The sequence below is a fragment of the Pinus tabuliformis genome, chromosome 3_2 (assembly GCF_031772625.1).
Source record: "Pinus tabuliformis cultivar Carrire ecotype Pingquan chromosome 3_2, CPIR1, whole genome shotgun sequence".
Classification (NCBI taxonomy): Eukaryota; Viridiplantae; Streptophyta; class Pinopsida; order Pinales; family Pinaceae; genus Pinus; species Pinus tabuliformis.
The window spans coordinates 1,158,793,651-1,158,814,256 of NC_142302.1; positions in this window are offsets into that span (position 1 = coordinate 1,158,793,651).

Consider the following 20,606-nt stretch of genomic DNA (forward strand, 5'->3'; position numbering starts at 1 on the left):
ATCCCATTTCTTCTTCTGACTCTTAATGGCTATTAAGTATGCTAGTATATCTGGACTCTACCTATGTTTTCTATTGTCTATCCAAAATGTTTGGTTTTTTTCTTCTGGACATCATTGAAAAAAATAATTGGTGGATTCTCCCGAATTCCTTAGAGGCAATGAAAATCCCCATATATGACTAGATGTAATAGATATCTACTCTAAAAAAATTCTAATAATATAAATTATTTTAATTTACATATGTGTGTGTGTGTGGTTCTTTTTAAAAATGTAAGTATTTTTATTAACTGTTTAATTTGTTTTTTAACTCTTTAATATATATTAATTTTTCATTAATGCTAAAATAATAAACAAAATTTTCAAAAATATTGTCCTTTTATTATTATTTCTTTAATTTTATTTTTCAAAGAAACTGATATTGATTTATATGAGAAGGAAAAACTAGATTCTCGGCAAGGACCCTTACATAATTCCTCATGTTTCAGAAAAGTACTACATTTAGATGTTCAAAATAAAGAAAAAATATTCTTATGAAATTTTTTACCTACTATTCTAAACGGGTGTTGACTATAATCTCAACAAAAAAATTCTAATAACAATATATATTTGCATAACATCAGAGTGTTTCAAAAAATACAAAATTATCTATGAGATGAGAATCTTGGTTCATTAGACTTGCCATGCAACTTGAATCCCCGTCCTTATTCCATTGTTCTTTCCTCCTGAGCACATCTATCCTTTTTCATCGTAGGTTCACCACTAGTCCTTGTCGCTCCCACAGTAAAGAGGTTACCACTGCTAGATTTTTCCTCAAGCTCAACCACCCTAATGTCGAAGGCTATTAGTTCAATATGAATTTCATCATGAAATTGCTCCATTTTACCCTGTAATAATTCATACTTGGTGTTAATGAGAAATCGGTACGAATTTCACTCTTACTTCTCCATAGTGCTCTTCTTTTCTAGGGGATTCAACAACCATTCAACTCATTCTAATGTTGGGTTGTGTTATATTCTTTCCACGACTAGATGCCCTTCGTTTCGCCAATTGCGTAGCGGGGGGGTGACAGGGTGGTTGACAGGGGGGGCGACAGCCCTCTCTGTCTAGGGAGTTCGAGGGGGGAGGGTAGCCCCCTCTCCAGGGTCTGGGGCAACACCCCAGGGAAATTTTTATTTGGACCCTATATTAGGCTGGGTAGACCTACCTATGGTTTTGTGCATGGTTTTCACACATGGTTTTGGACAGTTTTCGGTCCATGGTATTAGATTCTTCGACATGTATAAATATGTATTGTAACATTGAAAGGAATATAATGAAAAATCAATCTAGTAGTCCCGGTTTTGGGATCTAGGGGAAAATCTATGAGTATATGTGTTTTATTTGTTATGATCTCGCATTATTTATTTTCTGTTTTTTAGAATTCATATGTAGCTAATTTCTATACGGGGTTAAAACCTACTTTTGGTATCAGAGTTGTTTTGGATTCAAGGGGATGCCTTTGTTGCTGAGGGGTTTCGCTTAGGCCTATGGTAGACCCTGTTTAGTGGGAGATCTGTGAGATCGATTCTGGTGTTGAAAGATGATGGCGAGTAGTGGAAAGATAGAGATATATAAATTTAATGGTCAAAGTTTTGAGTTATGGAAACTCAAGATGGAGGATTTGTTGGTAGATAAAGATCAGTGGATCACAGTAGATCCAGGTACTAAACCAACGAGAGTGTTCGATGAAGAATGGAAGAAGTTGGATCAAAAGGCAAAGAGCACAATACAATTGTGTTTCTCAGATTCAGTATTGTTGAATGTATCAGGGGAAGCTACAACTAAGGCTTTGTGGGATAAGTTAGGGGCTTTGTACCAATCTAAGTCTCTAGTGAATAAACTGTTCCTTTGGAAAAAGTTGTATAACCTGAGGATGAAAGATGGAGACTCAGTGATAAAGAATCTAAACGCATTTAATACTATGGTAAGTCAATTATTATCTATTGATATTAAAATTTCAGATGAAGATAAGTGCATTAGTTTTTTGTGTTCTCTACCAGATTCATGGGATATTCTGGTTATTTCAATACGTAGAAATGCAACTACCTTGCAGTTTGATGAGATATTCTCATCCTTGCTGACGGAGGAGATAAGACAGAAAAATATGGAGAGCCAGAATGGTGATGTGTTGTTTGTACGAGGGTGGTCACAGAACATAAACAAAAATAAGTCATCGAGTGGGAGATCTAAATCTCCAGGAAAACCTATAAAGGTGGTGTGCTGGAAATGCGGAAAGGAAGGTCACTACAAAAGCAACTATAAATCTAAAGCTCCTAACAAAGGAAAGGGATTTGATGATTCTCCTTTTGCAGAGGCGAAAACCACCTCAGATGAAGGTGGGGATGTGTACTTTGCTTCTTCAAGTACACATGTAGATCATGAGGTATGGTTAATTGACTCAGGTGCATCCTTTCACTTCTATCCCCATAGAGAGTGATTCTGTGAGTATGAGAAATATGATGGTGGTGATTTCTTCTTGGGAGATGATAGGAAGGCTAGAATCGTTGGTTGCAGAAAATTCAAGTTGAAGTTGAAAGGTGGAAGGAATAGAACACTTCCTAGTGTTCTGCATATTCTTGCATTAGCCAAAAATCTGATTTCTGCAAGCAAGCTAGATGATGCAGGTGTAAAAACAATGTTCGAGAAATATTCTTGCAAGATGGTTGGGGGAGCACTGGTATTAATATAGGGAGTTCGGATTGGAACTATGTACAAGCTGCAAGGTAGCATTGTTAATGATGGGTGTAACAGTTCTATGGTTCTTGAAAGTGGAGAAGAAAATCTAGTGGTCTCTAGAGAAAAGACCATGCTATGGCATCAAAGGCTTGGACATATTGGAGAGAAGCACCTTCAAATACTTCATGGTAAAGGCATGGTAGAAGGTATGACTAATATCTCTTTGGATTTTGATTTCTGTGAAAATTGTGTATATGGGAAGCAGAATTAGGTGAGTTTCCCCTCTGGTGGTAAGAGGGTGAAACAGATATTAGAGCTTGTGCACAGTGATGTATTTGGACATATGAAGGTTCCATCACTTGGTAAGTCTATGTACTATGTATCATTTATAGATGACTTCTCAAGGAATACATGGATATATTTCCTCGAGAAGAAATTTGAAGTCTTTGACAGGTTTAAATAATTTAAGGCTTTGGTGGAAAACGAGATAGAGAAGAAGATAAAGGTGTTGAGGACAGATAACGGTGGAGAGTTTTGCAGCAAGGAATTTCAAGAACTTTGTAAGAAGTGTGGTATAGCATGACATAAGACTACTCCGTACACACCTAAGCAAAATGGAGTTGTAGAAATAATGAACAAGACGTTGATGGAAATGGCAACAAGCATGCTTAGTGGTTCCGGGTTAGGACAAGAATTCTAGGTAGAGATGGTGGAGATAACATGTTACCTGGTCAATGGATCACCTTCATCAGCATTGGAGGATAAGACTCCACAAGGTATGGATTAGTAAGAAACCCTCTCTTTCACATTTGAGGGTATTTAGATGTGATGCATATGTACATGTTCCAAAGGGGAAAAGAACAAAATTGAATAGTAAATCTGAAAAGTGCATCTTTGTTGGGTATAAGAATGGTTTAAAGGGTTATAAGCTTTGGAACCCAGTAATAAGGAAGGCAATGTACAACCAAGATGTGGTGTTCAGAGACGTGAAAGATGTTATTAAACATGAAGTCCCATCAAAGGAACCTGAGAAGATAGAGTTTGAGATAAAGGAGGAAGAATTAGACTCTACAACAGAAGGGGAAACAAAATATGAAGAGCCACAAACTCCGGTTGTGAGAAGATCAATTCGGGAAAAAAGGTAGCCAGAAAGGTATATGTTGGGTTGTGTTATATTCTTTCCACGATTAGCCCACATAGTTAACTGGCGGTTAGAGAGGGGGAGGTCACAGGGGGTTTGAGGGGTACCCATAGCCCCACTCTATGAGGTCTGGGGCAGCGCCCCGGAAAATTTTGGTTTTGGACCCTATGTTGGCTTGGGCGGACCCACCTATGGTTTTGTGCATGATTTTCGCACATGGTCTTGGACGCGATGGTTTTCAGTCCATGGTTTTGGACACGATGGTTTTTTGGTCCATGGTATTAGATGCTTTGGCATGTATAAATATGTATTCTAACATTGAAAGGAATATAATTAAAAATCAAGCTGGTAGTCCCAGTTTTGGGATCTAGGGAAAAATCTCTGTGTATATGTGTTTTATGTGTTATGCACTCGCATTGTTTATTTTCTGTGTTTTAGAATTCGTATGCAGGTAATTTCTATATTGGGTTAAAACCTACATTTAGTATCAGAGTAGTTTTGGCTTCAAGGGGACACCTTTGTTGCTGAGGGGTTTCACTCGAGGCTATGGTAGACCCTGTTTAGTGGGAGATCTGCGGGATCGATTCTGTTGGTGAAAGAAGATGGTGAGCAGTGGAAAGATAGAGATTGAGAAATTTAATGGTCAAAGTTTTGAGTTGTGGAAACTCAAGATGGAGGATCTGTTGGTGGATAAATATTAGTGGATCGCGGTAGATCCGGGTACTAAACCAACGGGAGTGTTCGATGAAGAATGGAAGAAGTTGCATCAGAAGGAAAAGAGAACAATATGATTGTGTGTCTCAGATTCAATATTGCTGAATGTATCAGGGGAAGCTCTGGTGAAGGCTTTGTGGGACAAGTTAGGGACTTTGTACCAATCCAAGTCTCTGGTGAATAAACTGTTCCTATGGAAAAAGTTGTATAACCTGAGGATGAAAGATGGAGACTCAGTGACAGAGCATCTGAATGCATTTAATACTATGGTGAGTGAGTTAGCATCTGTTGATATTAAAATTTCAGATGAAGATGAGTGCAATAGTTTGTTGTGTTCTCTACCAGATTCGTGAGATAGTCTGGTTATTGTAATAGGTAGCAATGCAACTGCCTTGCAGTTTGAAGAAATAGTCTCATCCTTGCTGATGGAGGAGATGAGACAGAAAAATATGGAGAGCCACAATGGTGATGCCTTGTCTGTACGAGGACAGTCCCAGAATAGAAAAAAAAATAAGTCATCGAGTGGGAGATATAAATCTAGAGGGAGATCTAAATCTCCAGGAAAACCTATAAAGGTGGTGTGTTGGAAATGTGGAAAGGAAGGGCACTACAAAAGGGACTGTAAATCTAAAGCTCCTAATAAAGGAAAGGGATTTGATGAGGCTCCTTCTGCAGAGGTGAAAAACACCTTAGATGAAGGTGGGGATGTGTACTTGGATTCTTCAAGTACACATGTAGATCACGAGGCATGCTTGATTGACTCAGGTGCATCCTTTCACTTCACTCCCCATAGAGAGTGGTTCTGTGAGTATGAGAAATACGATGGTGGTGATGTCTTCTTAGGGGATGATAGGAAGGCTAGAATCATTGGTTGTGGAAAAGTAAAGTTGAAGTTGCAAGGTGGAAGGGTTAGAACACTTCCGGGTGTTTTGCATATTCCTGCATTGGCTAGAAATCTAATTTCTGTAGGCAAGTTGGATGATGCAGGTGTAAAAACAATGTTTGAGAAGGATACCTATAAGATGGTTCAGGGAGAACTGGTATTGATGTGGGGAGTTCAGATTGGAACTCTATACAAGCTACAAGGTAGCATGGTTGTTGATGGGTGAAATAGTTCTATGGTTCCTGAAAGTGGAGCAGAAAATCTAGTGGTCTCTGGAGAGAAGACCATGTTGTGGCATCAAAGGCTTGGACATATTGGAGGGAAAGGCCTTCGAATACTTCATGGTAAAGGTATGGTAGAAGGTATGGGTAATAACTCTCTGGACTTTGATTTCTGTGAAAATTGTGTATATGGGAAGCAGAATCGGGAGAGTTTCCCCTCTGGTTGTAAGAGGGCGAAACATATATTAGAGCTTGTGCACAGTGATGTTTTTGGACCTGTGAAGGTTCCATCACTAGGTAAGTTTGTGTACTATGTATCATTTATATATGACTTCTCAAGGAATACATGCATATATTTCCTTAAGAAGAAATCTGAAGTATTTGATAGGTTTAAAGAATTTAAGGCTCTGGTGGAAAAACAGACAGAGAAGAAGATAAAGGTGCCGAGGGTAGATAATGGTGGAGAGTGCAGTAAGGAATTTGAAGAATTCTGTAAGAAGTGTGGTACAACACGACAGAAGACTACTCCATATACACCTTAGAAAAATGGAGTTACAGAAAGAATGAACAAGACATTGATGGAAAGGGCAAGAAGCATGCTCAGTGGTGCCAGGTTAAGACAGGAATTCTGGGCAAAGGTGGTGGAGATAGCATGTTACCTGGTCAACAAATCACCTTCATTAGTGTTAGAGGATAAGACTCCACAAGAGGTATGGACTGGTAAGAAGCCCTCTCTTTCACATGTGAGGGTATTTGGATGTGGTGCATATGTACATGTTCCAAAGGAGAAAAGAACCAAGTTGGATAGTAAATATGAAAAGTGCATATTTATTGGGTATAAGGATGGTTTAAAGGGTTATAAGCTTTGGAACATAGTAGCAAGGAAGGTTGTGTACAATTGAGATGTGGTGTTCAGAGAGGTGAAAGATATTATTAAACATGAAGTCCAACCAAAGGAACCTGAGAAGATAGAGTTTGACCTAAAGGAGGAAGAATCAAACTCTACAGCAAAGGAGGAATCAGAAGATGAAGAGCCACAAACTCCTAGTGTGAGAAGATCAGTTCGAGAAAAAGGTAGCCAGAAAGGTATAGTCCATCTGCTTTCTATTCAAATTTTGCTTTATCTATTACTGATGATGATCACAAAACTATGAAGGAAGTAGTAGATTCGGAGGATGGAAAACTTTGGAAAGAGGCCATGATTGATGAAATGGCATCTTTGCACAAAAGTGAGGCTTGGGATTTGGTGGAGTTGCTGACTGGAAGGAAACCCATTGGCAGCAAATGGGTGTTTAAGAAGAAGACAAATGCAGAAGGAAAAGTGGAGAAATACAAAGCTCGGTTGGTAGCAAAAAGCTTATTCCCAGGTGCCAGGAATTGATTTTGGTGATATTTTTTCTCTTGTTTCCAAGGTAACTTCTATTAGATTACTTTTAGCTATTGATTCTGCTTTTGATTTTGAGGTAGAACAGATGGATGTGAAGACAACATTTCTTCATGGGGATCTGGAAGAGGAAATCTACATGAAGCAACCTGAAGGCTTTGTGGTGAAGGGTAAGAAAGAATTGGTATGCAAGTTAAGGAAGTCTCTGTATGGGTTAAAATAGTCACCAAGGATGTGGTATTAGAAATTTGATACATTTATACGGGGACTTGGCTTCACGAGAAGCAAAGAAAATCACTATGTGTATTTTAAATTAATTGGTGACCATGTTATTTATTTGGTCTTGTATGTGGATGATATGTTGCTGGTTGGAAATGACAAAGAAATTATCTAGGATTTGAAGACCCAATTGTCCTCCAAATTCGACATGAAAGATCTTGGTGCTTCAAACTCTATTTTGGGCATGGAAATTAAAAGAGATCAGGAAAAGAGGAAGCTCTGGTTAAACTAGAGGAAGTATATCGAGACAATACTGCAGAGGTTTAATATGTAGGATAGTAAACTGGTGAAGGTTCCTATTCTTGTAGGTGTGAGGTTATCTGCTGAACAGTGTCCCAAGACACAAGAAGAGGAAGAGGACATGTCTCATGTTCCATATGCAAGTGCAGTTGGTAGCATGATGTATGCAATGATTTGTACTAGACCAGACATTGCACATGTAGTGGGAGTATTGAGCAGGTTTATGTCAAAACCAGGGAAAGAGCACTGGATAGCATTGAAGCGGGTTTTCAGGTATTTGCGTGGCACTAGTGATTATGGTTTGTGCTACCAAGGAAAACAAAGATTGAACAGAGTGTTGAATATTTATGGCTTTTTTGATGTAGACTGGGTTGGAGATATGGATCAGAGAAGATCTACAAGTGGGTATGTGTTTAACCTATTTGGAGGTGTAGTCAGTTGGATGAGTAAGAAACAATCTGTAGTGGCACTATCAACTATAGAGGTAGAATACATGGAAGCTACTCATGTAAGAAAGGAAGCAGTTTGGTTGCAAAGATTGTGTTCAAGTATGGGGTTAGTACAGGAAGCTATAAGGATAGACTGTGATAGCCAAAGTGCAATTTTCTTGGCAAAGAACCCTGCATATCATTCAAAGACAAAGCACATTGATGTTCAGTGTCACTTTGTGAGGGACATGATAGAAGACAAAAAGGTGTTGCTGGTAAAGGTGGACACTTTGAAGAATATTGCAGATGCATTGACAAAATCTGTGAGCTCTGAGAAGTTCTCTTGGTGTAGAGAAACATGGGCATTGTAGGGCTGGATAAATGACTAAGCTCTCTTATGGCCCCCTATGGAAAGAAAACAACAAGTGGGATAATGTTGGGTTCTGTTATATTCTTTCCATGACCAGCCCACGTAGTTAATAGGGGGTTGGAGAGGGGGAGCTTACAGGGGGTTTCAGGGGTACCTGTAACCCCACTATATGGGGTCTGGGGCAGCGCCCCATAAAATTTTGGTTTTGGACCCTGTGTTAGGTTGGGCGGACCCACCTATGGTTATGTGCATGATTTTCGCACATGGTCTTGGATGCGATGGTTTTCGGTCCATGGTTTTGTATGCGATGGTTTTTCGGTCCATGGTATTGGATGCTTCGGCATGTATAAATATGTATTGTAACATTCAAAGGAATATAATGAAAAATCAAGCTGGTAGTCCCAGTTTTGGGATATAGGGAAAAATCTTTGTGTGTATGTGTTTTATGTGTTATGCACTCACATTGTTTATTTTCTGTGTTTTGGAATTCGTATGTGGTAATTTCTGTACGGGATTAAAACCTACAGTATAGTCCATCTGTTTTTTGTTCAAATTTTGTTTTATCTATTACTAATGATGATCCCAGGACTGTGAAGGAAGAAGTAGATTCAGTGGATGGAAAACTATGGAAAGACACCATGGTTGATGAAATGGCATCTTTGTACAAAAATGAGGCTTGGGATCTAGTGGAGTTGTCGGCTAGAAGGAAACCCATTGGTAGCAAATGGGTATTCAAGAAGAAGACAAATGCAAAAGGAAAAGTGGAGAAATACAAATCTCGGTTGGTAGCAAAAGGTTATTCCCAAGTGTTGGGAATTGATTTTGGTGATATTTTTTCTCCTGTTCCCAAGGTAGATTCTATTAGATTACTTTTATCTGTTGCTACTACTTTTGATTTTGAGGTAGAACAGATGGATGTGAAGACAACGTTTCTTCACGGGGATCTGGAAGAGGAGATCTACATGAAGCAACCTAAAGGCTTTGCAGTGAAGGGTAAGAAAGAACTGGTATGCAAGTTAAAGAAGTCTTTGTATGGGTTAAAACAGTCACCAAGGATGTGGTATCAGAAATTTGATACATTTATATGGGGACATGGCTTCACCAGAAGCAAAGCAGATCACTATGTGTATTTTAAATTAATTGGTAACCATGTTATTTATCTGGTCTTGTATGTCGATGATATGTTGCTGGTTGGAAATGACAAAGAAATTATCCAGGATTTAAAGACCCAATTGTCCTCCAAATTCGACATGAAAGATCTTGGTGCTGCAAACTATATTTTGGGCATGGAAATTAAAAGAGATCGAGTAAAGAGAAAGCTATGGTTAAACTAGAGGAAGTATGTCGAGACAATACTACAGAGGTTCAATATGCAGAATAGTAAATCGGTGAAGGTTACTATTCCTATAGGTGTGAAGTTATTTGTTGAACAGTGTCCCAAGACACAAGAAGAGGACATGTCCTGTGTTCCATATGAAAGTGTAGTCGGTGACTTGATGTATGCAATGGTATACACTAGACCAGACATTGCATATGCAGTGGGAGTATTGAGCGAGTTTTTGTCAAAACTAGGGAAGGAGCACTGGACAACAGTGAAGCGGGTTTTCAAGCATGGCACTAGTGATTATGGTTTGTGCTACCAAGGAAGACTAGGATTGGACAGAGTGTTGGATATTCATGGCTTTATTGATGCAGACTGGGCTAGAGATCTAGATCAGAAAAGATATACAAGTGGGTATGTGTTTAACCTATTTGGAGGTGCAGTCAATTGGATGAGTAAGAAAAAATCTTTATTGGCACTATCAACTACAGAGGTAGAATACATGGAAGCCACTCATGCAAGCAAGGAAGAAGTTTTGTTTCAGAGATTGTGTTCAAGTATGAGGTTAGTATAGGGAGCTATAAGGATAGACTGTGATAGCCAAAGTGCAATTTTCTTGGCAAACAACCCTGCTTACCATTCAAAGACAAAGTACATTGATGTTCAATATCACTTTGTGAGGGATATGATACAAGACAAAAAGGTGTTTCTTGTAAAGGTGGACGCTTTGAAGAATACTGCAGATGCATTGACAAAATCTGTGAGCTCTAAGAAGTTCTCTTGGTGTAGAGAAAAAATGGGTGTTGCAGGGCTGGATAAATGACTAAGCTCTCTCGTGGCCCCCTATGGAAAGGAAACAACAAGTGGGAGAATTTTGGGTTGTGTTATATTATTTCCACGACTAGGTGCCCTAGTTAACCGGGTGGTTAGAGGGGGGGCTGAGCCCCCCCTTCATTGCATTGATTGCAGAGCGGGGGGGTCATGGGGGGTTTGAGGGGGGTGGGTAGCCCCCCTCTATGGGGTCTGGGGCAGCGCCTCGGGGAAATTTTTTTTGGACCCTATATTAGGTTGGGGGACCTACCTATGGTTTTGTGCATGGTTTTTGCACATGGTTTTGGACGTGATGGTTTTCGGTCCATGGTACTGGATGATTTGGCATGTATAAATATGTATTGTAATATTGAAAAGAATATAATGAAAAATCAATCTGGTAGCCCCGATTTTGGGATCCAGGGGAAATCTCTGTGTATATGTGTTTTAGGTGTTATGCTCTCGCATTGTTTATTTTCTATGTTTCAGATTTCGTATGGAGGTAATTTCTATATGGGGTTAAAACCTACATTTAACAACCTTGCGAGCAACCTATTTTTTTTAACTTGCTCATCCTCTTAAATCTAGTCCCCCAAGTTCTCCATTATAGAACTATGATACTTCGCACTTTGGAATTCAAATGATGATGGTCACATCTATTCACGGTTGTGAGCACTCAACAATAGCGCGATGTAGAACCAAATAACAACACAATTCCATATATAACCATGCCTTCCTTTGAACCACCTCCCCGAATCATTTAAATGCAAGGATGGAAATTCCATGCTTGAATCTCATCGAGCTCCTTGGAATGTCAATCGTATGATAAAGAGGGATATGAATATTCATGCCAGTTTATTGAATGCAATATCAACATTGGTGCTCCCCTGACTTTTGTAAACACTTTGCAACCTTGGAGCATTAACACCTTATGCCACTTGTTCTCACGATCCACTGCCTTAGATCGCCAGTCATTAATATGATTTAGATAAGGTTTATTTTCCTTTATATTGGTTGACCAAGAAATTAATGTATGCCATTTCTCCTTACATGCTTGTGTCGGCTTATGAGCTGAGACCCATGTGATTAATGGGAGAAGTGTGTGATTGGACTCCACCGTGGGGATTTGTTCAAATTTTCGGATGAGAAGGTCATTAAATTATGTATTAAATCCATAATGATTAATTCTAATATTCATGGAATGGGTGAGTTATAATACAACCCATGAACCAATTCTGATTTCCCCTACTCCAGTGTGGGTCCTTTATTGGGTAATGAGCGTGTTATTGTATTCAGTTGTCGATACACATGGAAGAATTCAATTTGCTCAAATTTCATTGTTTGCAAAACGATCCTTTGTAGGATAGGAAGAAAAGTTGAGCTTTGAAATCTTTTGACTTTCCACAAATGGTGTATCATAATCATAGATTCCCCAAACATTTCTATTTTGGTGATTTTATTTTCCTTTCAATTTCCAAGCCCTGCCAAAGCACTAGGTACTCAACTTGGTTATTGGATTTCATACCCTATACCTAGGTGTATTGAGTCTATTTTTGTCCACTGGGGCCTAGGATAACCCCTCCCACTCCTGACACCCATTATTATTGTTTTTAAATTAAAAATGTTTATTTTTATTTATGTGTGTGTGTGCATATTCCTTTTTTTGGTTTTTCCCTTCATCTTTTTTTATTTTTCTATATATTTTTATTTGTATTTATCATTCATTTTTCTCTTTTTCTTTTTTATGATTTTATTTGTAATAAGGTGCAAGATTTAAATCATGTTTTTTAAATTATTACAACTTTAAACTTAAAAAAATGATGGTATTACCAATAACATCTATTTTCAATTTAGTGGTTGGTTTTTACGTTTTAGTTTCAAGGATATCACTTACCAAGATCATTATTTCAAATAACTCATAATTTTATTCTTAGAAGAAGGGGAGGTCCTACCGGGAACACCACTTTTTAATTTGAGGGTTACTATTAAAGTTTTGACAAAAAAAGTATTGGTTGTCAATTTTAGAGATTTTAGTTCCTCATGGAAGGTTGTGTGTCCAAGACCACGCCCAAGATGTCACAACTATATTCCACTCTTCCAACCCCCTGAATTTTGTGAGGAAAATCTTCAACTTGAAGCTTTTACCATCGGTGAAAAACAAGCTTATTATGATTCATAAATCCAATCAGAGGTAGCCAATTGGCTTCCTAACCCTAGACACACCAGGGGAAGACAAATTCAGTACTTGAAATCCATCACCATTCATTGGTAGATGAAAATCCTTCCAGGAAAGGTCCTAAAGGAGAAACATGAAGATCGCAATGATATATTATCTTCTCTTAATGAAATCAAGTGGGTGCAATGTTATCAATGCTCCTCTCTTTCCAATATGGATGATCGACTTGCTCACCCTGAAAACCATCTTTAGTGTGAATTAAAACTTCCTGCTCTAGTGATAACAAGTGCTCAAGACCCAACCCCAATCACTTCATCAAGCTCTCGATGTTAAGCTTTTCCACTTCGTAGTTGTTTTACTTTATATAGTTCTATCTATGGCAAATGTAAGTAGTTTCTTATTGTTAGTTGCCCTTATATAGAATTATCTAAACTTTGGTCAGTTGTCAATAGATCTGGTTTTGTAGAGGCAGTTTGAGACTAAAAATTATATGAACAACGATTTTTTTTGCTGGTGTATGATGACATTATGAGGAAATGCTTGTTAGATTTTAGGCTTCTGTGGAAGTTTTTTGCAGTGGTATGATCCGGATTATCCACAGTTTTGTGTTCATTCTGTCGACGTTTCAAACCCCAAAGAGGGTCCATCATCAGGACTAATAGAATATGAATGAAAGCTTATTGAGAGAAGAGTCAAATGACTTGGGAATAAATAAACCTAGATCCCTAATTTTTTAAAGAAGCTGACACTCATATGTATGATTTCTTATTTATTTTATTTTAATTTATTATTATTTTATTCAAAGATTAATTTATTAGTTTATAATTTAATTTATTAGTTTATAGTTTGATTAATTAGTTTAATCTGATTCATAATTTTTATTTATTTATCTATTGTTATTTACCATATTTATTATTTATTATTTAGCCCTAATTTTCTAATTAATCAATTAATTAATTTATATTTCATAATCTTTAATTTATTTGTTTTATTAATAATTATTTTAGTTTAATTAATTGACTAATTATTTTATATTAAATTTTTATTAGAATCTAATTAATTAATTAAAATAGATGTAATTAAATTAAATTAAATTAATTAGATTAAATTAAATTAATAAGCTTTGATTTAATTAATTTAATAATTCTAATTTTTATTTTAAAAATAATCAAGTAATCATTTTATAATTCTTTCAATTGCTTTTATCTATTTAATTGATTAATTAATTTAAATTTAATTGAATAATTAATTCTAATTCTTCCTATTGTTTTTTATTTTGTTTTTATTATTATTTAATTAATCAATTATAATTTTTTATGTTTAACTAATCAATTTTAAAAATTTTCATTGATTTAATTAATTAATTTTAATTCTTTTTTGGTTATTGATCATTTTATCATTTTTCAAGATTTAACCTATTAAGCTATAATTTTCCAACTAATTAATAAATTAATTAATTTTTATTTTATTTTATTTTATTCCTATTTTATTTAATTAAAATAAAATTTTTTTATTAATTAAAATAATTTTTTTTAATTAATTTTGATTAATTTTATTTTATTATTGTTTTTTATTTATTTTATATTAATTTTATAATTGTTATTAATCATTTGTCCAACTAATTAATAAATTAATTTTTATTTATTTTAATTTATTTAATTTCTATTTTTATTTATTTAATTAATTTTTTTTTATTAAAATTAATTAATTAATTAAAATGAAAACCCTGATACTATGCTTCCAAAGGACTGGAGGGGTTTATTTGTCTGATCAGGGGAAGCCAATTTCCACTAATTTCACTCCCATTGTCCCTGTTGAGGTTCTGAGGAAATTTCATAATTTCAATGGCCTCTCTGATTTTTCTTTTATGATAATTCTCCTCTCTTGCAATTATTTTAGCGTCCTCTAAACACATATGATGCTTTGTTTTGGACGAGTGTTCTGCAAGGGCTGATGTACAAGATCTCTCATTCTTTATATCAGCCGCGTGCTCTTTTAGTCTTATTTTTAGAGATCAACCGGTTTCCCCAATATAACTCTTGCCACAAGAGCAGTCAATCTTGTACACACCCTTGAGTTGTTGATGATCAATGTTATCTTTTACTGACCTCATCATTTGTCTTATAGTTCCACATGTTGTAAATTGAGTGTTTATGTTATTCTTCCTTAAAATTTTTGCAATCTTATCTGTAACCCCTTGGATGAATGGAAGGTAAACCTTTCCATAACTTTCTTTCTTGTCTTTAGGAGGACGCCTGGAGAGAACCTTATCCTGAGCTCTTCTTATAGCTTTCTTGATACTCCACTCTCTGTATCCAAGGTTTTTGAAGACAGAGGTTAAGTGTTCAATCTCTTCTTTTAGGTGATCAGGGTCAGAAATCCTGAAAGCCCTAACAGCTAGAGTGTTTAAGACGCCAGATTTTTGGGAAGGATGATGGTAAGAGTCAGCATGAAGATAGCTATCAGTATGGGTCTTCTTTCTATAGACCTGGTGTCCCAAAGTACCATCCTCCTTTCTATTGATCAAAACATCAAGAAAGGGGACCTTACCGTTCTCTTCAAGCTCCATAGTAAAATTGATTTCGGAAGATATAGAGTTAAGATGATTGAAGAACTTCTCCAGTTCCGCCTTACCATGAGTCCAATTCAGGTTAGTGTCGTCAACAAATATTTTCCACCATGCTGGCTTTAGAGGGTATGAGTCCAGGGCTTTCCTTTCAAAGTACTCCATGTATAAGTTGGCGACAATGGGTGAGAGTGGGGAACCCATGGCGACTCCAGATATTTGTTCATAATAGTGATCTTGAAAACTGAAAAAAGTGGACCGCAAACAAATTTTTGCAAGCTTTGCTGTTTCAGGATCGCTGGCCATCTTTATAACATAAACTGCTTCATCCAAAGGAATCTTTGTAAACAAAGAAACCACATCGAAACTAACTAGAATATCATCTTTATCCACCCTTTTATTCTTGATAAGCTTTACAAAATCATTCGAGTCTTTAATAAAAGAGTCCGTGTGGAAATTGGCTTCCCCTGATTAGACAAATAAACCCCTCCAGTCCTTTGGAAGCATAGTATCAGGGTTTTCATTTTAATTAATTAATATATATATATATATATATTAAATAAATAAAAATAGAAATTAAATAAATTAAAATTAATTTATTAATTAGTTGGACAATTATAGCTTAATAGGTTAAATCTTGAAAAATGATAAAATGATTAATAACCAAAAAAAATTAATTAAAATTAATTAATTAAATCAATGAAAATTTTTAAAATTGATTAATTAAATATAAAAAAATTTAATTGATTAACTAAATAATAATAAAATAAAATAAAAAACCATAGGAAGAATTAGAATTAATTATTCAATTAAATTTAAATTAATTAATCAATTAAATAGATAAAAGCAATTGAAAGAATTATAAAATGATTACTTGATTATTTTTAAAATAAAAATTAGAATTATTAAATTAATTAAACCAAAGCTTATTAATTTAATTTAATCTAATTAATTTAATTTAATTTAATTACATCCATTTTAATTAATTAATTAGATTCTAAAAAAAATTAATATAAAATAATTAGTCAATTAATTAAACTAAAATAATTATTAATAAAACAAATAAATTAAATATTATGAAATAATAATTAATTAATTAATTTATTGATTGATTAATTAGAAAACTAAGGCTAAATAATAAATAATAAATATGGTAAATAACAATAAATAAATAAATAAAAATTATGAATAAGATTAAACTAATTAATCAAACTATAAACTAATAAATTAATCTTTGAATAAAATAATAATAAATTAAAATAAAATAAATAAGAAATCATACATATGAGTGTCGGCTTCTTTAAAAAATTAGGGATCTAGGTTTATTTATTCCCAGGTCGTTTGACTCTTCTCTCAATAAGCTTTCATTCATATTCTATTAGTCCTGATGATGGACCCTCTTTGGGGTTTGAAACGTCGACAGAATGAACACAAAACTGTGGATAATGCGAATCATACCACTACAGGAAATACTTGCTTTAAATTCACAAAAAAAAATTATTTAAATTTTTTTAAAGTTGTAATATTAACTGCCAATTTTTTATTTGAGGGCTAATTTTAAGGTTTTAACTCCAATAGTATTGATTGTCAATTCTAGAGTTTTTAAAAAAGTTGTAATTATAACTTAAAAAAAAAAATGGTGTTCTTGTTAGCACTACTTTTAGATTCAAGGATTCATTTTAAGATTTTTTTCAACAACCTTACAACATCATTAATTTTATGGTTGCATAAAGTGGTATTTTTAATTTTTGAAAAGAAGGTGTCTTCGATAGCAACTTTTTTTAAAGGAAGTTAAAAACAGCCACTAAATGGAGCCCCTAAAAAATGAGAACTCTAAAGGGCTCGCATTAAGTTGGTAACATTGTTATAGGGTAACACTCCTTAAGTGTTCTACACAATAAACTCACGATGCATAGAAAATCACAACAATTAGTTATAACTTCACTTAAAAGAAATTATCCAATGGTGTAGAGACTTTGGAAATTAATGCTAAGTTCAACATTGGGATTTATTACCCATGTTCCTCTAGGTACACCCCAAATCTCCCCTTTTCCACTCATACAATGTTGGAATAGTTTTCATATCATTCTGATAAACCATAAATCAATAACCACTGTCGCTTTCTCAAGGAAACAACAAGCAAATATCCAACCCCTCTCAAGGTATTCCTCCTTATTTATAATTTCCCAAAAATGTGATAACTCCCTAGAAAGTAATTTGGTTTTCCTATCCCCCTTTCTAATATTATTTACCACACTTAAAAATATTGGGATTAAAAATGTATTAATAATAAAAAAACTAAGATCATAAAATAGGTATTTGGTGAATTAAACCACCCTTTTAGAATTTTAAGCCCAAATTTACTTAGGAACCATATTTCATGTGTTTTGGATCAAAATTTCCATTATCAAGTCTCATAAGTTTCTAACCTCTAGTTTGATATTCTCATTGATAAAAAGTAATTTCCCTTGGATATTATTTCCACCACAAGATTAGCATTCTTTTGAGATGATCCCAACACTTGTCCAATTATGGTGTTGGGAAACATAAGTCTACAAAAAAGGTTATTTCTTAAAAAAAAAAAAAAAAAACCATCTTAGTACAATTTTTGAACAATTAAATAATGTAAAAGCATGGATCATTAATATATATTTAATATTCCCATCATTAACAATAAACATCTTAATAATGAATGTATTTTGATCATAATGATTCATCCAAATAAAAATAAGTACATAATATCATCTTCTCTCTAGGAAACATGAACATTCAACATATCTATGTAGTATAAAGAACATGTACACAATCTATAATAAGCACGAAGTAATAATAAATACGTTATGCATGGTCAAAGGGAAACTAAGTAAGATGCACATAGATAAGGTCTTACAACACCATGCCCCCCCCCCCAATGAAAAGTTACATCATTGGAGCTAGACGTTTGTGAATACGTAGGTGTTGATCAACATTTTTTATCAAATATTTTTAATCCATTACACTTGTTTTAGAGTTGAATCTCTTTTTCTAATACTTTACCATGTTTATAATTGTTGGTTTTTTAACACATCTTTACCTTATTTTTCCTACAACTACAAGAATATTTATTTCATAGTATTGTTCATATTTTTGAGATGTGACCCCTATTTGTTTCCAAATCATTCTTCACCCATATTCCACATTTTATAATTTGTACCAACATTCCCAGACCCTCCAAATCACACCATTCCTATACTTAGCCATTTTCCCTTGCATGCATGTTTCCAAAAGACTTTCTTTACCTTTTATCCAACATGACTTCATCCTACATCTAACTCTCAAATTTTTTCATACTTAGTCATTTCACTTGTATGTGGATTAAGCATCATCTACAATACCTTTCATTCGTGCATGAATCACTACTACTTGATCCAAAACTTAGTCATTTTAACATCAGTTTCTTTTGCATGTGGATGTGGGAGCCATTCCTCTACAATATCCCATTACCATGTCTAGCAACTTACATTCATAATAATTTATTCATTAATATTTTTCTCCTTTCAAGATGCATTAATCTATGATTTCAGTGCATACTTTGCACAATTAAAATTATTTTTGGTATTAAATAAGGTAGATATCTCAGTGAGATTTTTCTATCTTTCTGACTCAATGTAGTACTTTATATTTATGAAATACTTCCTTTGATCAAATCCATATCCGAAGAATTCATAATATACTTAATACATCAAATCTCTCAAATTAGCCACTTGTTGATTCATTCATCCATTTAAAAAGTGTTGAGATGTATCAAATATACATGCCAAAGAGTACACTAAGCCTTCTGTGAAGACACCCTCAATACACTTGGGAAACATGATCGTGAATCTTAGTGGTTAATGGCTTACAAATGGTATTCAAGTCCTCACTTCTAAGAAAGAAACACCAACAAATCCTAGACTTCAGGTATTATGCATGCTTAAAGTCTTTGATTTTTTGGAATTAGTTTCATGGTGTGTTGATAGATGTGATACCACGAAAAGACATATATGGCTTCCTAACTCTTCCAAGATTCCTATTCCTACGATCCCTAGTGTTTTCAATAAAATGCTTCAACTTCCAAAACCCAACTAAGTTTTCAAAGTAGCAGAACTTGACTCCTTCTTAATGAACTATAATGGATGGAAGAATATTGGAACGAAGTTCCTGAAGAACCCAAGCAAGGAATTGGTAAGGTATGTGCACTAACCAACCCATACAAAGAATTTTCCTAGTTGTTTGCCCATGTTCTTAGTCAATACAACATAATTTATTCCTTGGTATATTATATATGGCATACATTATTGTATGCATGATGTAGTCATATTTGATTGGGCCCACACAAATTTAGTAGAAATTTATGATAAATTGGAAAATTTCAGTCAGTAACTTTTTTTTTACATGTGTTTATACCTAGTATACATTGCTACTTATTACAATCATTTGAATGCCTCTAAAGGTTGCAACATTCCAATTTTGATCTTGACCCTATTTAGCTCTAGTATCCATCTCTTTGGAGAAGTAAGGATCAATTTCATTTTTATTCGATGCAGAATTATTTTATGTCAAAATGTAGAACAATGATCATTGGCCCATTTGATAGAAGATGCTCTCATGAAGCCTTGAACCTTTCGAAAGGAAAAACAAAATCATACATACCAAGAGTTTTCATACATGTAGTCATATGGATTAGAAAGTAATCCTCTAGTACTCTTAATATATGTATGTGACAATCATAATTATGTCAATAGTACAAGTCTTGGGCTCAAATTTTTAGTGAAAAAACATAAATATGATATTTATGCCTCTATCCATTTCACTGGGAAATTTCAAGCTTAAGAATATTTTTGGAAATTATGAATACAATAGTTGTCTCGATGTGTTTAAATTAAAAGAGTTGGAATAAGTTAAAGGTTTTGATCCTCAGTCTATTTTCTCTTCTCCCATTAATTCCATTGGATATGGTACTACATTTCAAGCAAAGAAAGTTGAAGTTGTTGGAGACAATAAAATTTTGTGTCATATTCCATAGGTTTTTCATGAAGGCGCAATTTCTTTGTACAACACTAATTTACCTTAAAGGCAACATGGACATTCAGTGACAAGTGTTCGCTCTACTCATCAACAATCCCAAAAGACAACCTCTACTTCAAAGGGTCAATCTCAAGCAACAAAATTCAATAACAAGATCTGTAATATTGTTTGAGAAGGTGGTGATGGGAATCAAACAAGGTTCAAACTTGAAAAGTCTCATGTTGTTGGATCCATTTCCAAAATAAAAATAAGAAACACCCACAACACACCCAAAGATGTACATATCCAATTCGTGGAAATTTATGATGTTGA